We start from the raw sequence: 24,199 nt of genomic DNA on the forward strand, positions 1-24,199 counted from the left end.
GGCTGTTTTTAATGCGAGAGTGCATGTCTTTACTGACAACTGAGCTCCTTCATACTTGAGTTCCTTCGGAACACTTGGATGCACCGTCTGGACCTGGTGACTTATTTCATCATTTTAAATAATCAGTTTCTTCCAGCATCTCTTCTTCTGTCTCTTCAGTCTCTCAGAGCACCTCATCTGTGTTACCAGGAAAGAACAGGTCTGGATTAGGAAATGCAAATGTCCTCTGCAGTGAAGACTGATGCAAAGAAATCACTTAGCTTCTCAGCAAAGTCCTTTGCTCCCTTTAGCCCCTGGTGATCCAGTGGACACAAGAATTATTTTGCAGGTGTCCTGCTTCTGACATACCAAATAATCTATTGTTTGTTTTTATACTTTTTAGCTAGCTGCGCTTCAAACTCCATGTTGGCCCTTCTAAATTCCCACTTACTTGCTGCCTGCTGTTATTTAAACTCCTGTTTGTTGGTTTCATTAGGGTCAGATTTCCAAATATTGAAGGATTTCTGTTTGGCTCAATAGACTCTTGAACTTTGTCATTTAGCTCTGTTGGTTTATTTGTTGCCTTCCTGGTTCCCTTTTTGTTAAGTGATACACATGTCTTCTGAGAATCTATTATTGTTTTATTAAGAAGCATCCAAGTTACCTCTAATAATACCTAACTCTGACATAGCACTTTTTATCAGTAGATCTCAAAACGTCTTACAAAGGACATCAGTATCATTATCCCCATTTCACAGATGGGGGCACTGAGGCACAGTGGGAGTGACTTTCTTACTCTAGATGTTTAGCTTCTTTACCTTTAACTTTGGGCCTTTTTTATTAAATCTCTTATTTTATTTAACTCTCCTTTTCTAACGTTTAGTGTCACTGTGTCACTTTTTGGTACCCTACCTGATTTTTGGATGTTGAACCTAATTATACTGAGGTCACTATTATTTACTGGCTCAGCTACTGTCACTTCTTCAGTTAGCTCCTGTGCACTTCCAAAGACTCAAACCTTGTCGACAGTAGAACTTACTTTGGTATAACTTACATCGCCCAGGGGTGTGAACAACCCACAGCCCTGAGCGAAGTAAGTGACACTGACCTAAGCTCCGGTGTACACAACACTGTGCCAGCAGGAGCGCCTCTCCCCCTGACATAGCTACCGCCTCTCGTGGGAGGTGGAGTAATTAAGCAGACAGGAAAACTCTCTCCCATCGGCTTCGAGTGATTTCAACAGAAGCACTACAGTGCTTCACGTGTAGATGTAGCCTACGTCAAGAACAGCTTCTCCTCCTGGGTGTTCTAGAACTAGCGTAACCAAGAACCACCCATTGAAAGTGCTGAGCAATTGTTTCTCTAAGCTCTGCCCCGTTGGGCCATTAGTCCATTTTCTAGATGGGTAGCTAACGTCCCCCATTATTATCCTTTTGTTGACTTTTGCTGCTGCTTTGACTTTTCTCAACATTTTGCACTCAGTTTCCTTTTCTTGATCCAGAGGCTGGGAGTGCAATCCTAGAGTGATAGGTTCATCGATTCCCAGGCCAGAAGGGACCATTGTGATCATCTAGTCTGACCTCCTGGATAACACAGACCAGAGACGTTCTCCAAAATAAGTCCTAGAGCAGAGCTTTTAGGAAAACATCCAATCTTGATTTTTAAAATGGTCAGGGATGGAGACTCCACCAGGCCCCCTGGTAAATTGTTCCAATGGTACCCCTCATGGTTAAAAAAATTACACCTTCTTTCCAGTTTGAATTTGTCCAGCATCAACTTCCAGCCATTGGATCATTTTAGACCTTTGTCTGCTAGACTGAAGAGCCCATTATTAAATATGTTCCCCATGTAGCTACATATGAACTATAATCAATTAATTCCTTAACCTTCTCTATCAAGTTAAATAAATTGAGGTATTTGAGTCTCACTATAAAGCAGGTTTTCTAATCCTTTAATGATTCTTGTGACTTTTCTCTGACCCCTCTCCAATTTATCAACATCCTTCTTGTATTGTGGGCACCAGACCTGGACGCAGTATTCCAGGAGCAGTCACACCAGTGCCAAATATAGAGGTAAAATAACCTCTCTGCTCCTACTCGAGATGCTTCGGTTTATGTATTCCAAGATCACATTAGTTCTTATGGCCACAGTGTCACCCTGGAGTTCATGTTCAGCTGATTATTTACCATAACCCCCAAATCTTTTCAGAGTCGCTGCTTCCCAGGATAGAGTCCCTCATCCTGTAAGTGTGGCCTACGTTCTTTGCTCCTAGATGTATACATTTACATTTAGCCCTATTAAAATGCACATTATTCACTTGCGCCCAGTTCACCCTGGGATCTAGTCAATGACCTGTTCTCCTTGTTATTTACGACTCCCAATTTTTGTGTCATCTGCAAACTTTATCAGTGATTTTTTGTTTTCTTCCAGGTCATTGATAAAAATGTTAAATAGCGTAGGTCCAAGAACTGATACTTGCAGGACCTCACTGGAAACAGACCTGCTCAGTGACAATTCACCGTTTACGATTACATTTTGAGACCTATCAGTTAATCAACTTCTAATCCATTTAATGTGTTCCGTGGTAATTTTATATCATTGTAGTTTTTTTAATCAAAATGTTGTGTGATGGCCTTCCATAAGGCGTTTGACAAAGTATGTTAGAATCACAGAACCATAAAGTTAGAAGGGACCGCCAGGGTCATCTAGTCTAACGCCTTGCCAAGATGCAGGATTTGTTGTGTCTAAACCATCCAAGACAGATGGCTACCCAGCCTCCTTTTGAAAACCTTCCGTGAAGGAGTTTCCACAGCCTCCTTAGGCGTCTGTTCCATTGTCCCACTGGTCTTGCAGTTCGGAAGTGTTTCCTGAGGTTTAATCTAAATCTGCAGTGCTGAAGTTTGAACCCATTGCCTCTTGTCCTGCCCTCTGTGGTAACAGAGAACAGCTTTTTTTGCATTTGCACATGGACATTGATCACTTTTATTCTTGACCAAGTGTCTGTTTTTATTTAACTCCTTAATCTGACCCCCTTTTGGTCTATTTATTTTTAACAATTTATCTCTGTGCTCTTACCGTGTCCTTGTTCTAGTTCTGTTGTAACTTGCATCATATACATAATTGGATACACAGATTCTGTTGTATCACCAACATCTTTAACAGGTGTCTGTCTGAGTTGTGTGCTCCTCCATTGCTCCTGCTGTCTTTCCCCGAGGGCTGAGGTTAAATATTCCTCCAACATCTTCTTTATGTTACAAGCCAGCATGCTGGTTCCATTTTGATTAAGGTGAAGCCTGTTGCCTCTGTGGGGGCTCCTCTTTCCTCCACATGTTGTCTGATGCCTAATAATCTTCACACCATCTTCTCACCCATGCATTGAGACCCTGAAGTTCCTTTGGTCTCACTGCACATATGTGCAGAACTGGAAACATTTCAGAGAATGTGACCATTGAGGACCTGGACCAAAGCCTTCTGCCTTGCCATCTGAATTTAACTTCCGGGACCTCTCTCCTACGTCTCTTTACATCATTGGTATCAGCGTGTACCACAACCACAGGCTCCTCTCCACACTCCCCAGAAGTCTGTCTAGCAGGCTTGTGATATCTGCCCCCTAGGTACCAGGCAGGCAGGTCACCAGGTGGTTCTCTCCAACTCTTCTCACTCCTGATGATCAAATCTGCTGTCACCACGGCCTGTCTCTTCCTCCCTACTGTAATTCCATCTCCCAGAGCCACTGCCTCCTTGGTGGCAGGAGGAATTGTCAGTCTCCACCCCCTCAGTTGGAAGGAGAGGCCCATCTGAGACAGTGTTCCCGCCAGGCCCCCTAGGTGCCCATCCAGCAGGAGACTGGCTTCCTCCATGCAAGGATCAGGGAAGTCTGTTCTAAGGTAGGCCCACTCCACAATGTCCTTTATATGCTGTGTTTATAAACAATTCTGCCTCTTTGCTCCTCCAGTTCAGCAGCTCTGGCCTCAAGATGCTGCCCATGGGCTCTGAGGGCCATAAGCTACTCGCACAGCGGGCAGGCGTGTATCATGTACCCGTGAGGTCTGGTGTCAGATATCCTGCACTATGTGCAATCAGCTGGGTAGCATCCACCCAGGTTGGTCTGCGGCTGGTCTCCGACGTGCGTAGACAGACTGGGTTTTAACTCTGAGTCGGGGTGGGTTTAACTCTTTCTGTGGCCTATTAACTGTTCAGGAAAAAGGGTTTATGATTATAGAGGTTATAATTCCTCAGTCTACCACATGCTTCACAGTTAAATTTAGAGCCTAGATCAGGGCCTCACTCCCATGCAGACCAACCTGCTCTGTGCTCACTCCATCGGCTGCCTTCTCACTTGGTTTCAGGCATCCCATTGCTTGGGTTGGTTGGTTAAGGGTGGGCAAGAGTCACATGGTATTGTTCTAGTTCCCTCATTGGCTGAACCCACCCCACATGGCAAGGAGGATTATCAGAAATCCTTGTGACTCATGTTGTCCGAGGGAGCGGCTGGATCCAAAGCCTATTGAAGTCAGTAGGAGTCCTTCATTTACTACAATGGGCTTTGGAAAAGGCCCACACAGCCTGTCAGGGGCTGCACCACTCACCACTGGTCTAGTGCCTCCTCCTGGTCATTCTGGGGATTAGCTCTTGAGGGTGATGCCCCCATCTGCAGTTCACACACCATCACTCTGACTCTGGTTTGCAGCTCCTCTCACTCTGGGATCCACCACGTCCTCTTCGTGACATAGCCCTCCGTCTAGGTCACTCAGCATTCCCCTTCCTGGGGTACAGTCCATCAGCAGCCTTCCCATTCATTGCCCTGGTGCCACTCCCTCAGTCACTGGTGTGGGAACCCAGGCCTGCCCTCGACTCCAGGGACACTCAGCTCAGCAGTTCTGGGCTTCCTCTCTCTGTTCCTTCCCTGGACTGCTTCCTACTCCCTGGTTCCCCTTCTCTCTCTGGGTGTACCAGTTCCCAGAAGCCTTCTCCCTCTTCCCAGGGAGTGACTGCTGCTTGTCTTGCTGTAGCCTGCTACTTGGCTTTATAGGCCCCGCCTGTTCTTGCACAGGTGAGCCTGTTCTAATCAATCTCCTGCTCCCTGTCTCCTGCTCCAGGTGCAGCCTGTGGAGTTAATTGGCCCACCCAGCCACCTTAACCTTGCTCAGTTCTGTGTGGGGCAGACAGCCCATCGCAATACCACACAACATTCTGATCAAAGATTAGCACTATACGAATATATATAGCGCCTCTTAAACGGATTAAAAGCTGGCTACCTGTTAGATCTCAAAATGTGCTTGCTAATGTTGAGTTAGCACCTAGTTGGGTGTTTCTAATGGGTTCCTCTACAGGTTGGTTTCTGGCTCATCGCTATTTAATATTACATCAAAGACCTTAAAGAAAATATAAAATCATTGCTGATAAAGTTTGCAGATGACACAAAGGTTGGTGAGCTGGCAAATAATGATGAAGACAGGTCACTGAGAGATCTGAATCACTTGGTAAGCTGGACACAATACAACATACATTTAGGATAGCCAAATACAAGGTTTTCCATCTAGGATCAAAGAATGTAGCCCATGCTCTCCAGAGGGATTATGCCCTGGAAAGCAGTGACTGAAAAGGATTTGGGGTCATGGTTGATAACTAGCTAAACATACGCTCCCAGTGCCATATTGTGGCTAAAAGAGCTCATGTGGTCCTTTGACTTATAAACAGGGGAATACCAAGTTCAGAATTATATTGCTGCTAGTGATAAAGACGTGCTGTCATTTGGGATGTGTTCAGCCTCTGATGCACATGAAAGTTTATGTCAATGGAAGTTAAACACACACTGTCTCCAGACTAAAGGGACTGCTCCTTTCACTCAGCCAGCAGAGACTCGTGCTTTCAGATCCACCGCAGAGTCAGTGAGGGCTTCTTTTGTTTTGTTTATTGACAAGCAGTGTGCTGGATTAGTCCAAACTCAATGGTGTAAGTCATATGACCTTTGAAATGCAGCTTCAAAATAAATATAACTTAATAGCTGAAATAGTTTACAACAATGGAGATCAGGACAAAGTCGAAACAGATTTGTTCCAAGCGAACAGTTACTGATTCAGCAAGGAAGAATGTGATTTGAGAATGGGAAGTTTAAACAGATGATGATCTGAACTCATTACAAACAGGCTGCAGATGTGAGAAAAATGTCACTGAAACGGTCTGACAGTTTGTGCTTTTTAAATTTCGGCCCGAGTGAAATTCTCCCCGTTGCGGGGGACGGCCCAAGCCCTACGTCCCGCTCAGGGCTTAGTAGGACATAGTCATTGTGCTGGCCCTCTGCACAGGAGTGATTTCACCCTCCAGGCTCCTCTCCGGCACTGCAAATGGCGGGGAAAGGAGGAAAGTGGGAAGATTCGGCTCAGTTACATATTCCCTTATTTCCCCAAGTCTTGGCCCCACAGAAGCCCTTCCACCAAAGCGATGCAAGAAACCAGATTTGTTGGGTGGGGGAAGGGTTGGGGGCTGGACATTTTCCTCCATATTCTCCCCCACCAAAATCCATGGGGCCAGTAGGAGCAAGCTGCTGTAGGCAGAGTCTTCAGCAATTGCAGGTGTCCCCCACCCTTCCCTTGAGAATATTCCAGGGGCAGCCATGTTCTGGGGGAGCATGATGATTCCCATAGGGGCCAGTAACTGCAGGGAGCTGGGGACTGGGAGGCAGTGAAGAGGCAGCGGGGCGTGGGGGGAGGGTCTTTCTTCCAGCCGATCCCCCTGAGAGGTGCAAATCTTGGGAGGTCCTAATAAGGGAGGATCTTCCGTTCACTGAGGGAGAAGGCATGGCACAGCAAACCCACTGCCCAGGAGAAATTCAACAAGTTGCAGAGTTTTCTTTCCCTTGCATGGGAATAACCTCTTTAGTTAAGAACTGGGCCTTAAATATCTCCTCACTGCTATTTCAAGGAGAAACGTGGTCAGGTACTATCTAGCAATCGTAAGAAACAGACAAGTTTTACCCTTGACAATAGATGTAAGATGCAGCCTTAAATTTAGGTTTTTAAAGGACAACCTTCTTTAGTCTCAAAACATTTACCCAATAACCTTTCTGTTCACATGAGCCACCCACACAGAAACCAAAATGAGACAAGAAGAAAATAGAAAAAGCATCTGGCTGTTGACAACCAGATCTTATTTCAGTCCTGTTTTTTTAATAATTCCTTCCTCACAGTTCTGCAAAGATTTGAATATTTAAAAATGTCTAATTGCATGCTTTTATATACATTTAATTATTTCAAAGTGAACATTAACAGTTGCAAAAAGTTCAAGAAGTTTAGGCAGCTTTTGAGTGTATTGCTGTTGGAATAAAATCATTATAAAAGTGAAATAGTAAAGTGTATGATTTCTATAGAGCATTTTTATATATTTAAACTTCATGCTTGGAAAAGGATGTGAAAGTATAATTTTCAGCACCATCTTTAAGTTCAGTTTTATTCACGTGAATTGCCCCTTTGTGATCACTCCCGTATGTAAAGTTAACAGTATCGCCAACCCAGGTGTACAAAAATCACAAGTCAAGGCCACCAAAATCATGAGATTGCCTTAAAAGCATGAGTTTAAAAAAAAAATAATAATACATTTGGAGTGCTTTATAATTTGCTTCCTGGGTTCTCAGCCTTTAGGCTCCACTTGAGAGCCGGACCAGACCCACGTGTTAGTATAAATGTAATTATGACCATTCCATTATGTTCCTTTTTAGGCCTTTTTTAGGCCTTTGTAGCTCAGATGTACGAACTTTCTTCAGACAAAAATCTGGCTTCAAACAACCCTTACCAAGCTCATCACCAGAAGCAAGCTCCCCACAGACTAGGACACAGCAACTCAAAGCGGCACCAGACCCTGCCGGAAAAACAGATGCAAACCCTGCAGACATATTTCCACTTGATCAACACCCCACACAACACACCTTTCAAAATCTATGGGTCCCACACAAGCCTATCACAACATGCAGTGTATCTCATCCAGTGCACTAAATGCCCCCAATAACAACTGTGTGAGTGAAACCAGACAATCACTGCGCTCGCCAATGAACTCACACAGGAAAGTGATAAAAGACAAAAACACCCTGTTACCCATAGACGAACACTTTTCACAAATCAATCACTCCCTAGCTGACCTCTCAGGCCTTGTCCTCAAAGGAAACCCGCTCAACACCTTCAAAAGACAAGCCTGGGACCTTAAATTCATAACTCAGCTAGACACTAACAATCGTGGCTTTGATAAAGACACTGGATTTATGGCTTATTACAAACATTTGTAATCCACTGATTCCACTTTTTTGCCCTATGACTGCAATGATGGTAACAGGCCACTTCACCTAGAAAGGTCCCTTAGAATATGTGCTAAACAATCTGTTCCATTTTGCATTTCCCTGTGACACTTGGAGTACATTTCCCAGCCATGAAGAAGAGCTCTGTGTAGCTCTAAAACTTGTTTCTCACACCAACAGAAGTTGGTCCGATAAAAGATCTTACCTTCTCCCACCTTGCCTCTCTAGAAATCTGGCCCACAGTTCTAAGCTAAGATGTGTTGAAGTTTCTCTGGTTTTCCCTAAATATCATTAAAATCACTGTGGGTGCCCTAGAATGAGCTGGCTTAGAGCATGTGAAATATCACCCAGGAATGGTGTGGCCACTTGATGGATCAGGCGTTCCCGTCTGTGGTTGAGAGAGCGCCATGGTCAGCTCTGGGGGGTTGAGAACCATTCCTCTGACCAATAGCAAAACCTGCTGTGGAAAAGCCCCTGAAGCTACGCCTGTTCCAGCCATTTCTCTCCCATGCCCAAGGGGTTTAGAAAAGCAAGCAGAGAAGACGGAAAGGGGAAATCAGTTTGGAGATGGTTTTGCTAGCATACGGCAAAATATGTCTATGAATTCAATGGGGTTGTGCTTTTGTCTAGTCAGTTCTGTCTAGTCAGAAATTGTTTGAATACCGGCGCTTGCACTGATATGCATACTAATATAAATATTGTCCAATGGGGGTGATGCATACTAACAAGAGGACTGCATAATGAGAATTCAGCTGATGTAACTGTGTCAAAGAGCCTCTTGTTGACAATCCCGGTGCCACGGGAAATTGCCCTAATCTCAAATAACCTATTTACAGTTCCATGCTCCTACTTTGTATTATTAAAAGGACACTCACAAGGACAACTAGGTCTTTCTTAAAAAGAACACTTTTTTTTTAACTGCCCTTATAGTCTGGGAATGTCTATTAGTTCAACTCAAGGGCTGCAACATTGGGGGGAAATTATCATTCGCATCTTCTACTGCTTTCAGGAACCAGCGTAGGTGCTATGTTTCTTCACAGACAAAAGCACATTTCCCCACCCTCCACCCCCACTGCCTGCCTGCTGCATTCTCATGAACAAACAGGATATTGAAATTGACAGGGGTAGTACTGTCTGAGCAGGAATCTCATACATTTAAGTACCCTACCTGTTATTCAGATGAGCACCCACTGGCAAAGCAGAAGGACGGCAAAAAGTATGTCTTGTAATTGAGATTGATTATGACTTAAGATTCTAGAGCAACTGATGCTGTACAAGACACATTGCAGATAGTTCCACTCCCAAATTGCTTACAATCCAAGAGAGACAGAGAATAGACAGGAGACACTGGGAAGGCCAGGGCCCGGCGTCGTTGAGTTTTTGTTAATGCCAGCAAGTCGAAATATGCTGTTGATAGAAGCAGGGATGGGGTTGTGCTGGTTATCAGTGGTACACCATCCACTACTTTGCTGGCCCCTGGGAAATGTAAATACTCATTTACAAAAACAAGTGAAGTTTCTCACCCTGACAGATGCATAGATAACCTCTTTTCAGAGTAGCAGCCGTGTTAGTCTGTATCCGCAAAAAGAACAGGAGTACTTGGGGCACCTTAGAGACTAACAATATGCTCTAATAAATTTGTTAGTCTCTAAGGTGCCACAAGTACTCCTGTTCTTTTTATAGATAACCTCTTGTAAGTGTAACCTGATGCAATGCTCCCAAGTATGCAGATATAAAGAAACCAGAGGGATAGGCCCTAATCCAGCAAAACACCAAAGCATATGCTTAATTTTAGGCACATGAGCAGTCCCATTGTGCTTAAGCACTTAGTTGGACCAGGCCTAATACAGGCGTAAAATACCACCATCCATCTCAGCAGGGTCTTACTTCTGATCCCAAATAATATAGAAGCCAATATAACTATTTCACTGCTGATCATTTTATCAGAAAGGCCTTCAGAACTGTGAGCACAGCTTGACATTGTGGGTGGAGCTCATTCAATAGCATCAAGCCAAAGCCACATTTTTTCCATTCTGACCACATCAGGGATGTTAAATAGTCAACTATAACTTGACACAGACTGACAAATGTTCATAGCTGTTAAGGGCAGATGGAGCCATTATAAACCTCCTGCGTAGCACAGGTTAGAGAACTTCACCCAGTGCAGCTTGTATAAAGCCCATAACTTGTGGTCGGCTAAAGTATCTTTTAGACTTAAATCTTGATTTAAAGACTCCCAATGACAAAGAATTTACCAAGTCCCTAGGTAAGTTGTTCCAATGATTAATTACCTCACTGTTAAAAATGGGACAGCTTGAATTTTTCTAGCCAAAACCTCCAACCATTGCATCCTTTTCTCCTTTGTCTACTAGATTAAAGAGCCATCTGCTACCAACTGTCTTCTCCCCATGTTGGAACCTGTAGACCATGTTCAAGTTCTACTTTAGCCTCTCACCATAAAGTGCTTTCTAGACCTTGAATCGCTCCTGTCGCTCTTTTCTGAACCTCTCCCAGTTCCAACCTCCTTTTGAAAGTGTGGACACTGGACGTGGGCACAGTACTCCAGCCGCGGTCTCGTCACCACTGAGGCATTGCGGCACAGCATGGACTGAAAGAAAGCAGAGGGTGTCATTTCTAAAAGCGATCAGCGCTAGACTAACTGACCCTGGTTTAAGTGAATGGTAGTTTTAACGCTGACTTCAATGGAAGCAGAGTTGGGCCAATGCTGAGTGCTTTTGCAAATCCCATCCAGACAGGTAGAGGTGCTTTTGCCAGGTACAAGAAAAGGCAAAAATCATCCAAAGTGGCTCCTTTCTGTCAACCTAATGAACATAGAGACCAATATATCCTTTTGCCCATAGGAAGAAGCACATAGGGAAGGTTGCACGGCTGCTTCTGGGTTGCCTCTCTTCCTGGAGAGAGGTTTCCAGTCCCTGGACATATCATGGACATTAACACTCTCACAACATTTAAATAAAAGCTTTGATTGCCCGGAGCTGATCAAGAGTTTACCCATGGACCAACTTTTCTTGCTGACCATTGCTGTCATAGTACAGGGGAGGCTGAAAACCATTTTCAGGGCACTGCATTTTCAGTGGAGATCCTCGCAGGGGAGGAGCCACTCCAGATGAGTAAGGGCAGCAGAATCTGGCCCCATGTGACCCCACAGCGTGCTAACACCTACACAGGTGATAAACCGTGTGAAATGAGAGCACTAGATTTTAGATTGTAAAGCAAACAAAACATGTTTGGTCTGTTGCACAGCTTTCAGTTTGAGTTTCCCCATGAGTGGATTTGAAGAACAAAACTGAAATTATTGTTAGAAGCCAATTGCTTGTCTTTGTTGTGTTGGGGCAGAGAAGGTGGGTGGGGGACTTCACAGACCTGGAGAGGCAGACATTGCTAAAACAGAGCAAGAGGGCTATTGGCTGTCAGGATGATTGGATGCAGCTGTTCACAGACACCAGGTGCAAGAGAACACCTGGAGCGGCCACTCACAAAGCAGAGGGGTGGAAGCTCGCAGTGATTGCGAGGCGGAGCGAGAGGAGGGGAGATACTGAGACTCAGGGTGGGCAGCCAGCTTCAGGCTGGAAGGAGGGTCCCAGGGTCCTCCCGGCCCCCAGGCCTGTTTGGGGCCCAGTCCCCGGCCTGCTCCCTGCAATACAGACTGCTTGAGAGTCAGGGGCCCAAGGCTCTGGGGCAGCCCAGTCATGCCGGGGCTTCCAGGCTCCCTGCCAAAGAGCCCGGAGTCTCAAAAGCCAGGGAGAGGCAGCGTTAGCTGGCAACCTGCAAACCTGGGACATTTGGGGGAAAATCGGTTTAGTTCCGAATCAGACTGAAACCCCAGATTTTGAAATGTAGAAATTTCCCGCAAACTGAAAATTCTGCATTTCAGCCAGCTCTGTTCTCTACAGCAGGTTCTCTCCTCTGTTCTCCTCAGAGTAAACACCACCAGCCAGGAGGAAAGAGTTGATGCTGACAGGCAGTTGACAATCTTTATAGCAGAGTGTGGGGTACACAGGGCAGCTGCAATCCAATGTGCAGATCATGCAGAGAAGACAGCACAAGGTAAGCAGCACACACCCACAGTAAGTTTATGCAGACAAGGTCATTCAAACTGTAAACTCCTGGGGGAAGGGACTGTCTTTTTGTTCTGTGTTTGTACAGCTCCTAGCTCAAAGCGGGCCTGGTCCATGACGAGCTGCTAGATGTTACTGCAATACAAATACCAGGGTAGGCAGAACACACCTGGTGAAGGATGTAGGTTATCTTACCTTTTTATTTTTAAAGGAAAATTTAAATATATTTAAATGTGCAGGTACCACATTTGTCATATTTGAGAAAATGTTGCATGCCACATTATGTAATCTCACCATTTCTAAATCAATTTAAATGAACATTTCCAGTTACCAGGGACTTCTGTGGGCTCCACGCAGCCTTTTAGTCCGTTCATCCGAGCACTTACCATTCCCACCAGACGAAAGGAAAGAGTGAATACAGAGGAAGGAAATGTAGGACCTCCTCCTGCAGTGCTTACTCCGGCTAAATTCCCACTGGCTTTGATGGGAGTAAAGACAGCAGGATGAGGCCGTGGGCTTTTAATCTGCATCCAGAACATTTTAAATGCACAGGGAAATGTCAGTAGAGACTTGGTGATGTTGGCCAGGGGTTTGAGTGTCTGTCTTACTGTGATAGGGTGACCAAATTCCACACTGGAGAGATAGGGTCCAGGAACAACTCTGGGCCCTGGAAGCCCCCCACCCTGGCAGGCCTGCTGGGCATGCCTGTTGAATGGCTTGACAGGTCTGCTGAAAACAAGCAACTTTCCCTTTGTTTTTGGCCAGCTGGGCTCATGTTTTTAGGCAGTCGTGGGCCACAGGGGTTTTTGCTGCTTGTCTCATGGGACACTTTTTTTTTTTTTTTTAATTATGCCCCTTGGGAATTTTTGGACGCAAGCCTCGCCCAGCATCATGAGGTCATGACGCAAACCCTGCCCGGCATCATGATGTCATGACACAAACTCCACCCAGCATCGGGATGTCATGACGCAAACTCCGCCCCGCAACATGATGTCCTGACACAAACTCTGCTCAGCATCATGATGTCATGACACAAACTCCACCCAGCATCGGGATGTCATGACGCAAACTCCGCCCAGCATCTGGCAGGCAATTGCTTCAAGTGTTGGCAGCATGGCCATTTTCCAGATGACTGCCCCTGCACGGATTGTAGCTATGGGCAAACCTGGACAGCCACCACCGGAGCCTGCAAACAGGGACCAGCCAAGATGGTAGTCACAGCAAGGGTCAGACTCTACAGGTCCAAAGTGATGGGCTTAATGGATTCAGGATGCAGCCAGACCCTCATAAGGGAGAAGCTGGCTGAGGTCGATGGGATGCCCACTGCCACAATTTTCCTTCAGTGTGTACACAGAGACGTGTTCCTGTACCCCAAGAAGGAGCTACAGCTGACAGTGGGGAACCACCCTAAGACTCCCCCTGGGGGGGTGGCAGCCTCTCTCACCTACCTGGTGGTCCCGGGCCATGGCTGTCAGTACGCCAGCAAAGGCTTGCAGGCAGGGGAGAAGAGCCTGGGGGGAGGCGATGACCTCAGAGTCTGGATCTGCAGTGCTGGCTGACACAGACATGCAAGAAGACCGGGAAGGGACTTCACAAGGGGTAGAAGGGCCCCTGAGAGACCAGCGATCTCAAGACCACTTGAATACAGAATGTCTGATGCAAAACAAGGATTTCATAGGGAACAGAAGGCAGATCCTACCTTATGCCGGCGATACAAACAGCTGGCCATTGTCAATGGGGAGGTAATTGACTGATAGAAATGAAAACAATGGTCGTGCTGTGAGTTGAGAGAGGAATGACTCTAGCAGTGGTTAGGCGACCACCAGACCTGTGAGGTTCGGGCCCATCTTGTGGTACCCCAGCCCATTTGGAGAGAGTTACTTCAGCTCACCCATTTGGTTCCATGTGCCGGACACCTGGGGAGGGAAACCCCTGCGAGGAGACTTACCTGCTGGTTCTCTTGGCCAGGCAGCTACGCAGAGGTGAGGGATTCCTGCCTGTCCGACCCAGAGCGTGCATTGGCAGGACCCAAGAGCACTCCAAGGGCTCCTCTGATACCGAAGTCAGCAGCAGACACACCTTTGAGAGCATCGGCATGGAGCTGATTGGACCGCTCGAACAGAGCCCAAATGGATGCCAACCCATATTGGCGTGATGCCTTGGGTTCAACCCAGACCAATAAGGGGTTGTGTCACTGTCTGCCCTGCAACTCTGGGTGCCTTCAATGCTCTGCTTCTGGGTCTCCCAGCCCTGACTCCAGCAGCCAGCCGCCACGCATGCAGGTCACACCCAGGCTTCCACCACCCACTTACTTTTTGCAAGGTGACTCCAACATCTTCCCGGTCCTGAATTTCCCCCAAACTGTCTGGCGGCAGTATCCAACCCTCTCACTGACCACTCACAGAAAGGATGATGGTCACTGCTCCTTTAAAGAGACAATACACTGCAGGTCATTCATTTCACTGAGCTTGGACAAACACTCTGATTTCAATAATAGCCCTGAACAGGTTTGTAGTAAAAGTAAAACAAGTATATTTAACAAAAGGACAGGATTAAGTGATACCACGTGTAAGGAATAGAGATAGAAAGGGTGACAAGCCAAAAAAAAGTAAAAGTATGCTTCTAAGACTAAAACTTAATTTCTGCACACTATAATCTTTGTTTAGGCAGGTTTCTGACCTAAACTCAGTTCCCAGAGACTTCAGCCCCCCCATGGTTGAAGGATCCAATGTTCTGAAGTTTCAAGAGCCCTGGAGTCTTTAATCCCCCACGTGATGGATACCAAAATCACTTCTGTGTCTGCTTCTACCTCCCAAAGTTCACTGACCCTGTTACAAGAGGCAGAAAGGTTTTTTGCTGTTCTTGCCTTCCTGTTGACTTCCCATCTCCCTGCCGACTATGTATGTAAATGGGGATTCCTTCCCTCATGTCTGGGAGAAAACCTGTTTCTTCCGTTTGGAGGCATTATGGAAAGTAGCAAAATCATATGGAGCTCCACACAAGATAATTGCAATTATAAAAACGAAGTGTGGAGACTCCTGTAGCGCTGTAAGAATTGGTGGAAAATTAAGCAATTGGTTCCAGTCAAAGTTTGGTGTAAGACAAGGGAGCATGGAATAACCATCACTTTTCGTCATGTTCTGACATGGGATAGTAAGAATGCTAGATGAGAGGGAGGATGTGACACTGGACGATCTTGAGTTAAGCTCTTTAGCTTATGCAGATGACATCATACCATTGGCAGGCACGTTTAAATTAATGATCATGCTCTTTGCTACTTTTGAAAATGGACTTGGATTTACAATGAATGCCAAGAAGATGGAGTGGTTGCATCTTGGAAAAGGGACAATAGATAAAGTGTTGAAATGCCGCAGCAGTGAAGTCATAGAACAAGCAGAGTCTCATTTGTACCTAGGAAGCTTGATCAGTGCTGACAGTTCCATCAAGCATGAGCTTGAAACGAGATGTGCCTTAACCCCAAATGCTGCACAGAAATTGACAAAATTGTGGACTGATAAAAACCTTATGTTTGGTACCAGAGTGAAAATGTATCAAACCCGTGTACTAACTGTATTACTCTAGGGTCTGGAAGCAGGTGCATTGCATGAAACAGATGTTAGATGACTGGAGGCTGCTGAGATAAGAGATCTTCAGAAGGTGTGAAGTGGGATGATTTTAAGACAAATGAGGAAGTTAGAAAGAGAGTAGGAAGTGAAATCAGGGCACGTGACTGGCTACAATCAAAAAGATTACAATGGTGAGGACACTGCAGAAGACAAGCAGATGATAGGGTGCCAAAGAAAATAATGGAAACACAACCAAGGTCAGTCCAACCTAGGGACCAACCAGCTAGGTAGGTGATAGGACATCATATGCAGACACATGACCAGGCTGGGCTTAATGGAGGAACAAGTCAAATGAATGGGAATGCTGTACTGCTCCCCGTGTCTGCAAAGATGCTCTGGGATGAAAAGGAGAAGAATCAGAACTATTTTAAGTACAATATTTTACAGCTAGATTGTAAGTTCTTTTGAGGCAGGGACTGTCTTTGTTCCATGTCTGTTCAGCGCCTAGCACCAAAGGGTCCTGATCTGTGACATGGGCTCCCAAGAACTATTGCAATAATCAAAAATAGGAAGAATAATTCTCTTTATGTTACTTTTGAAGAGTTCTTGTTGGCAGTAGGGCTGCCCCACTTCAGAGAACCAAATTTTGTTAATCAAGGTATGTAACCAAATGAAATGCCTCCTTTAGGGCCTCTATCACTGACATTGCTGTTAGGGTAGATGTACATTTGCAGCAAGAGAGCACATTTATCATCTGTGCATTTGTACACTCTGCAAAGATAAGCCTGTCATCGATGAGTAGGAGGGTTTTTGGTTAATGAGCAAAGCCTCTAGAGCTTGAGTATGACAGGAAAGTGGGTGTCAAGTACTAGCAGGGAATTTATTGAATTCTCAAGAGATCACAGTGAGTTTTATTTAAACTTCTCTGAGAGTGTCTTGGTTTTCTAGCAGATGTAGGGGCTGGCCAAGGTTCCTGGCCCCCAACATGTGTCTACCGAAAGCTTCATCTGAATTATAAATCCGTATATCTCATTTACATATTTGCTTAAGTGGAAATTAAGCATATTACCAGTGAAGCTATGTGAAACACTTTTGTGATCAATGAACGTCCTTACAATCCAGGACTCTTTTCCATTAGCCTCTCATTCCAGCTAAATCAACAGAGATAGATTGTAAGCGGTTTGGGGCAGTGACTGTCTCTCTGTTGTGTGTTTGTACAGAACCTAGCACAATGGGGCAAAGGCCTCTAAACACGACCGCAACCCAAACAATAATAACAATAGTAAGAATCCCAGCATAGTCCAATCATAAGTTATACCCCCACGGGCACAGATCTTTGTCTGCAAAATGTGCACAGTTTGTTGCTAATTCTTTTGGTGCAAGTTAGTGGCAAGCCCCTTTCTCACACATGCTTTTCCTTAAAGGGATGGTGTCAGAAGTTTGTCATTAAGCTGTATACAACATTTTATCTTGAAAGTTCAAAATCTTTCTTCTGCAACACTGCATGACCACTCTACTATATTGCAAAGAAGTCATACTAGCCAAGATTGCACTGCTAAAACCACACACCACGATAACTGCCTACTCATAAGACATGTTATTTGATGACATAGTTTAGAATTTGTCCTGTGACCTTGCCCTTTGCAATATGACATGTGATGCTGCAGAGGTTTTATCTAGAGATGATCCATATCTGCCCTCTGCTCACCACGATTTAGCTGTGAATGCCCAGCAATGCTTATGGGTTTTTCCAAGGGGAAGCTTTGAGACTTCTTGGAGTTGCAAATGGAGTTGCGAATTGTCCCCCTCTTTCCCCTGCACTACAGTGGGACTTCAATTCTGCATGGGGCTCTGTGACACTCTGACACCCCAATATTCACCACTGTCATGTAATTAGGATGTTTTGTACAAAGTATATCTTGTGAGGTATCATTCTAAAAGTCTTGATCTGATAGACATTAATATCTCGTTGGATTGTATGTGTTATCATGGTATGTGAAGTTATGAAGTTTGGCTATGTAGGTATTACTGAAACATGTGAGGTTGAAAGCACCCACAAGCGGCCTTTCAGGTACAACAGTAAACAGGCCAAACAATGTTAATGGCTTATTGAGGAAATGCACACAAGCATAAGGATTACCCCAGGAACTGTGTGCAATAGAAGTCTCTCAGAGATAACACTACACAATGGGAACTGTTTGACCCAGGTCAGAGCAAAAGAGCTTTCCAGCAAGTGGGAAGAAGATATAAAAGGGGGAAAATGACATCATGGGGGGACCTCACTCTCCCTGCAACAGCACACCTGGAAACACCTGAGGGGCAAAGACTGAACTGTGGGAAGTGATAGTCCCAGGCTAGAAGGATTTTTAGCCTGTGTATGAAAACCTGGGAAAACCAAGACAGCTTGTGCCTTAAGAATCTGCCAGCCTGTTTATCACTCAGGGTGAGAAATTGCTAATTTATATCCTACTTATCTAATGTGTTAAGCTCAGTTTGTGGTTTTTGTTTATTTACTAAGGTAATCTGCTTTGATCTATCATTTATAGTCACTTAAAATCTATTCTTTGTAGTTAATAAACTTGTTTTTGTTTTCTATACACCAGTTTGTGCAATTCATAACTGGGGAGGGCAAAAAGCTGTGCATATCTCCCTCCACATTGAGGGAGGGGGCAATTTTCATGAGCTTACGCTGTACAGTTCTCTGTGCAGCACAAGACAAGACAATTTGGGGTTTACTGTCCGGGGGGGGAGTGCACTTGAGTGCTGAGCAATCCCCAAGCTGAATCTTCCCAGGCAGAGCTGATCTCAGTGTCTGTGTCTTTCTGCAGCTGGGTGTGGCCCTACCTGTGTGTGCTAGAAGAGACTTGAGTGCCTGGCTCAACAGGACAGGGTGAGGGAGCCCAGGTTGGTGGAACAGGTGGGCTCAGTGAGACCCCAGTACATCGAGTGGCACCCCAGAGGGGGAGCAACCCATCACAGGGTCTTTGGGCTCAAGCTAGATAACAAGTAAGAGCAGTGTCTTCCTGAAGCAGGAAAAGTTTGACAGGACCCAGGCACGGATTTCAGAGGTGTCACAGAGCCAAGTGCTGCCGATCCACCTTTCCCCATGGGTTGTAGGCTTCATACATGGTAGGGCTGGTCAGAAAATGAGCTTTCTTTTAACATGCAAAATTTCAATGAAAATGAGAAAAAATAGTGTTTAAACAAAGTTTTCCATGGAAAAGTTTGACTTTTGGGGGGAAAAAATCAAAAACTGCAAGATTTCAGTTAAAACCAAAATATTTCAATGCAGAAATGCTGCTGCAATGCCTCGTGGGAATTCTAGTTTGAAAGCCTCATGTTCTAGTCTCCTTTGTAAACTGGGGTCCCCAGCTGGACTATATCTGCCATTAGGCAACACGGTCTCCTCTTATAGTAGGGAAGGCAGTTGGTTCATGGGACATACAGTCGCTTGGGAGCCTAGCACCGAGAGAAGACTGAGGATGATGAAACTGAACTACAAATCGCATGCGGCACTGCAGTGGATATCTGAATAGAAATATTTTAGTTTTTGGACATTTTGTTATTTGATGAAAAAAAATCTAAATTTTGCTCTGACACAAACCCAAAAACCAGATTTGTGGAACATTTCTGAGCAGCCCTAATGCATAGTTATAGACTGGGCAAGAGTGCCCCTAAGGGAACTCCAAAAATTCCTCTTAAGGACCTGGAACCATTCCTGACAAGAGATGCACAGGAAAGTGAGGATACTAGCCACAGTGATGGTGGACAGTCTGACCTAATGGTCAAAGCCCAGACTAGAGTCGGGGTCATGGTCAGGAGTCACGCCAAAGGTCAAACTGGAGTCATGCCGGGTCAAAAGCAGAGTTGGAATAGAAACCACAGCAAGCGTCAAGGAAGAATTTAATCAGAAAAATGTGAATGATAATTGGGAATCATTTAAGAACACCTCACCAGATGCCCAAATAGAAGCTATTTTACCTCTATATTTGGCACTGGTGCGACCACTTCTGGAATCCTGTATCCAGTTCTGATGTCCACAATTCAGGAAGGATGTTGATAAATTGGAGAGGGATCAGAGAAGAGCCACAAGAATGATCAAAGGATTAGAAAACCTGCCTTGTAGTGATAGATTCAAGGAGCTCCATCTATTTAGCTTAACAAAGGGAAAGTTAAGAGGTGACTTGATTACAGCCTGTCAGTACCTACTTGGGGAACAAATATTTAATAAAGCTCTTTAATCAAACAGAGAAAGGTCTAACATGATCCAATGGCTGGAAGACAAATTCAGACTGGAAAAAAGGCACAAATTTAACAGTGAGAATAATTAACCATTGGACTTAATTTGCCAATGGTGATGGTGGATTCTCCATCCCTGACAATTTTGGCATCCAGATTGGATGCTTTTTATAAACGCTCTGCTCCGGGCGTTCCTTGGGAGCAGGCCTCTGGCCTGTGTGCTACAGGAGACCAGACTGGATGGTCACAATGGTTCATTCTGGGCTTAGAATCTATGAATCTATGAGTGAGATTCACCATCAGGGCTGCCACCTCCCCTGTCTCCTTGGATCCTGGACCTTTTTCATCCTAATCCTGAGCGATGCCCTGGCCAGGCCAGGCCAGAGAGAGGGAGCCAGATGACCCCGCCACCTCCCCCGGCTCTGGCTAAATCCCGAATACTTCCGGTCAGTCAGAAATCATTTTGTAGTTGGAAAATCCACTGTGGGGGACATTGTCATGCAAGTCTGCGGGGCCATGAATTGCCTCCTGCTCCACAGGACTGTGGCTCTTGGCAATGCGCCGCACATAGCGGATGGATTTGCTCCTATGGGATTCCTGACCTGTCTTGTCTCCCTCTCCTTTTCCTGCTGGGATTCCCGGGCTTTTCTCCTCTCCACTCTTTCCTTCTTCAGGCTGCCCTCAATGTTCATCCTCCAGGCCTTGTGCTGACTGTCCGATGCAACATTGGCTTGCAGGATCTCACTGAACATGTCATCCCAAATCCTCTCTTTCTTCTCCTTATCTGGCTGGGGTGTTCTGTGGGTGTGGAAGGGAAACCCCTCAAAGCCACAACAACAGCAGCTGCAGATCAAACACGCAAAGGTACCATTGTCAGAACAGTCACAACAGAAAGCAAAACTTATTCAGAACTCCCTTCCCTTGCTCCCCTAAAGTGTTAAACAAGACAGGCTGATGGACACTTCAGCTCTGGAGTGCTTGTGCGTGGCCCCAAGCATGGTAAGCATGGCCCAGCAGAGGTAACAGAAATGAGGAGGAAATCGGTCGCTTGCATGATACTATGAGTATAGGGCAACAGCACTGAATTCTGGAACCATTTTCTACAGGCGGTGGTGAGCATAGCTGCTATCTCACTCCTGCAAGTAACAAAGGCAGAGAGAGCACAGTTGCTGCTGGCGTCCCAAAGCCACCTGGACCACTAGCCTGCTAAAGCTACTACTGACCGGAGTGGGAAAACGTCCTACCATGGAGGAAGAAATAAGGCAGCCATCCTTAGGCATTTCTTCGGGAGAGGATTGCAGAGTGCCTCCAGGAAAGTTTCATTGAGATCTCTCAGGAGGATTCAAGAGACATCCCTGTGTGCATAAACAATCTGCCCTGCATGGCCCCTCTGCCTAGCTACAGGAGAATGAAAATCAGATGCCAACACTACCTCTCTTTGTTGTACGGCTACCACTTCTCAGACGAGTGAATTAAGGAAAAGTCGATCGCTGTGTCCTGTTAGGTTGGGGAAGCCATCAGTATATCCCTATCATGGGAAATACATTTACGCACTTACCCGAGGTTCCTGCTCCTGCACTGGGCTTGCCTGGGCTTGACAGCCGGGATTGAGTGGACTGTGGTGGAGTCTCAAACAAGTCCGGACTCCCAGCATAGCATAGAACCCCTCCCCCCCAGAGTCACATCCCCCATCTTCTTGCTCTTCCTCCTCCACCTGCTCCTCATCCTCACTGTTCACACCAGGGGCCTGTGACTCGGGCTCCTCACTGGTGTGGGGGGAGCTGGTGGGGTCTCCACCAAGTATGGCATGCAGCTCATGGTAAAAGCAGCAGGTCTGTGGCTCGGCACCGGATCCACTGTTGGCCTCCCGGGACTTCTAATATGCCTGTCACAGCTCCTTGGCTTTCACACGGCTCTGCTGCTGGTCCCTGTCGTACCCCTTCTCCTGCATCCCCTGGGCAATCTGCTGTAGATGTCGACATCTCTGTGGCTGGCCTGTAGCTGTGCCCGCACAGCCTCTTCTCCCGCCAGGCCCAGGAGATGCAAATCTCCTGTCTGCTCCAGCCGGAGCACATCTGGACCCAGCCTGGCCAGCTGGGCAGTTGCACACAACAATGGAGAGCAGCTAGGTTCACTTACCAGGCTAGACAGTCTGGAAAAGGCATTTCAAACATTTGCTGGACTTTAAAGGTGCCGGAGGGCTTCCAGTCTCTGTGACCCCTGGGCAGTACAGTTCATAACTCAGACCAGAGCGGTCAGTTCCGGGCATTGTGGGACAGCTGCTGGAGGACTGTTATGGTCCCATTAGGTAATACAGTGTCTGCACTCGCCCTGCGTCAACCTCCGTACATCAACCATGGCTCAATGCCGCGTGGGGAGGCGGTGTTACTATGTCAGCATAAAGGGTAGGAGACAAAGTTCAGTGTAGACACCTGCACAACTAGGTTGATGCCAGGCGGCTTACGTTGACTTAGCTTTGTAGTGTAGACCAGGCCTAAGTTATCAGCAATTGTATATAACTGTTACGATTATATAAGTAAGGCCAGGTCAGCAGCCCAGGTCATTCTTAACTGAGGCCATCAAAGATACCTCAACCGATGATCGTCCTTCCTGTTGTACAGCTCATTTGCATGCTACAATTCTATTGGTCCTAATGGGTCAGGGGCATAAGAGTTGTCACTGGTAGGCTGCTTGCGCCAACCATCATTCTCCGTAAATGCTCTGTGCCGCTGAGCTGGCTTGGGCACCAGTGTTTGAAAGGCCCCGCACTGGGCTTCGGAGTGCCAGAAAGATAAGCATGTACTTAAGTGCTTTGCTAAATCAGGGCCTAGATGATTTTCAGACTTCACTATAAGTGAGTCACTTTTATTATCTTTTTTTGACTTTTCTAAGCAGCAAATGCAGGTAATCTACACCGGAACTAACAGCCAGCAAAATCACCCTCCAAAGCAAAGCCTTTGTGGTAGGAGTCACCTTGTATTACTTCGTGGGTTTGTTACACATATAAAATTCCTTGGCTTAGCGAGACCTGTAAGTTAGTGTTTTGACTTTCTAGCTAGGCAGGCCTTACTGATATGCCATATTAGGCTGCTGATATGGACAAAAGTGTTTAACATCTGTGTTTTTCTAAGAATGTTTATTTACTTATGTAAGAATTGGATATAATGGCAGACCAAGAAACGGGGAATAGGCCAATGCTGTCCTCAAGTTTCATGCACAAGTCAACATTTGCACAGTAGACCGCAGTGAGGTGTTGAAACGCAAGTAGTTAACTGGTGATAAGAATTCAACATTTGTAGGTTTGTTAAACATTGGACATCTTTCTTTGCATTCCATTTTGTTCTAGTGAAAACTTTCGTCTTGATTGTGACTGAGGGGAACAAAAGCTTCAAAGCATACTGATTTATTTCCATTTTTAAGAAAGGCAATAGATGAAATGAATGGATGAGATTACAACTTGATTTTTACCAAGATATTAACCTTTCTTGTTCTTAATAGTGAATACCAATGCAGTACTTCCACACTAGATAGCTTTTCTTCCTATTTACATTACTGTGTTTCACTACTGCCTATAATCTATTCAATGTGCTTCTGAGATTGCTTGCAACAGGGGGTTGCATCATATTTTAAAGTCTGACTCAAAATAAAAAAAAGCTAAAGGCAGTATATTATTTAAGTGGAAATTCATACAAATCAGTTGTAGAAATAAACACTGTGCCGAGCATTGTAAATTCTAAAGATTTACTGTTCACTAAATCCATGTAATGTATAACGCCAAACAAGCGTGATTAATCACTTAGATATTCTGGGGCCTACTTTTCTTTTCAATTGCTCCTTAAACTCACTTCCTTTTTATAGTAGCTCCTTCTGCACTTTCGCTCCAGCCAGGGTGACTGGCTGTAGGGGACTGATTCTCCAGTACCCTGTCCCATCTGCAGTCGTTCACGTCAGTGCAAAGTGGGTGTAGCACAATCCCAAATCAGCATGGGAGCATGACACCCAGCTGGCAGTGGGGTAAATAACTGCACAAGGTACAGGGCAATGGAGGG

Source organism: Trachemys scripta, chromosome 3, assembly GCF_013100865.1.
Source record: "Trachemys scripta elegans isolate TJP31775 chromosome 3, CAS_Tse_1.0, whole genome shotgun sequence".
Taxonomy (NCBI): domain Eukaryota; kingdom Metazoa; phylum Chordata; order Testudines; family Emydidae; genus Trachemys; species Trachemys scripta.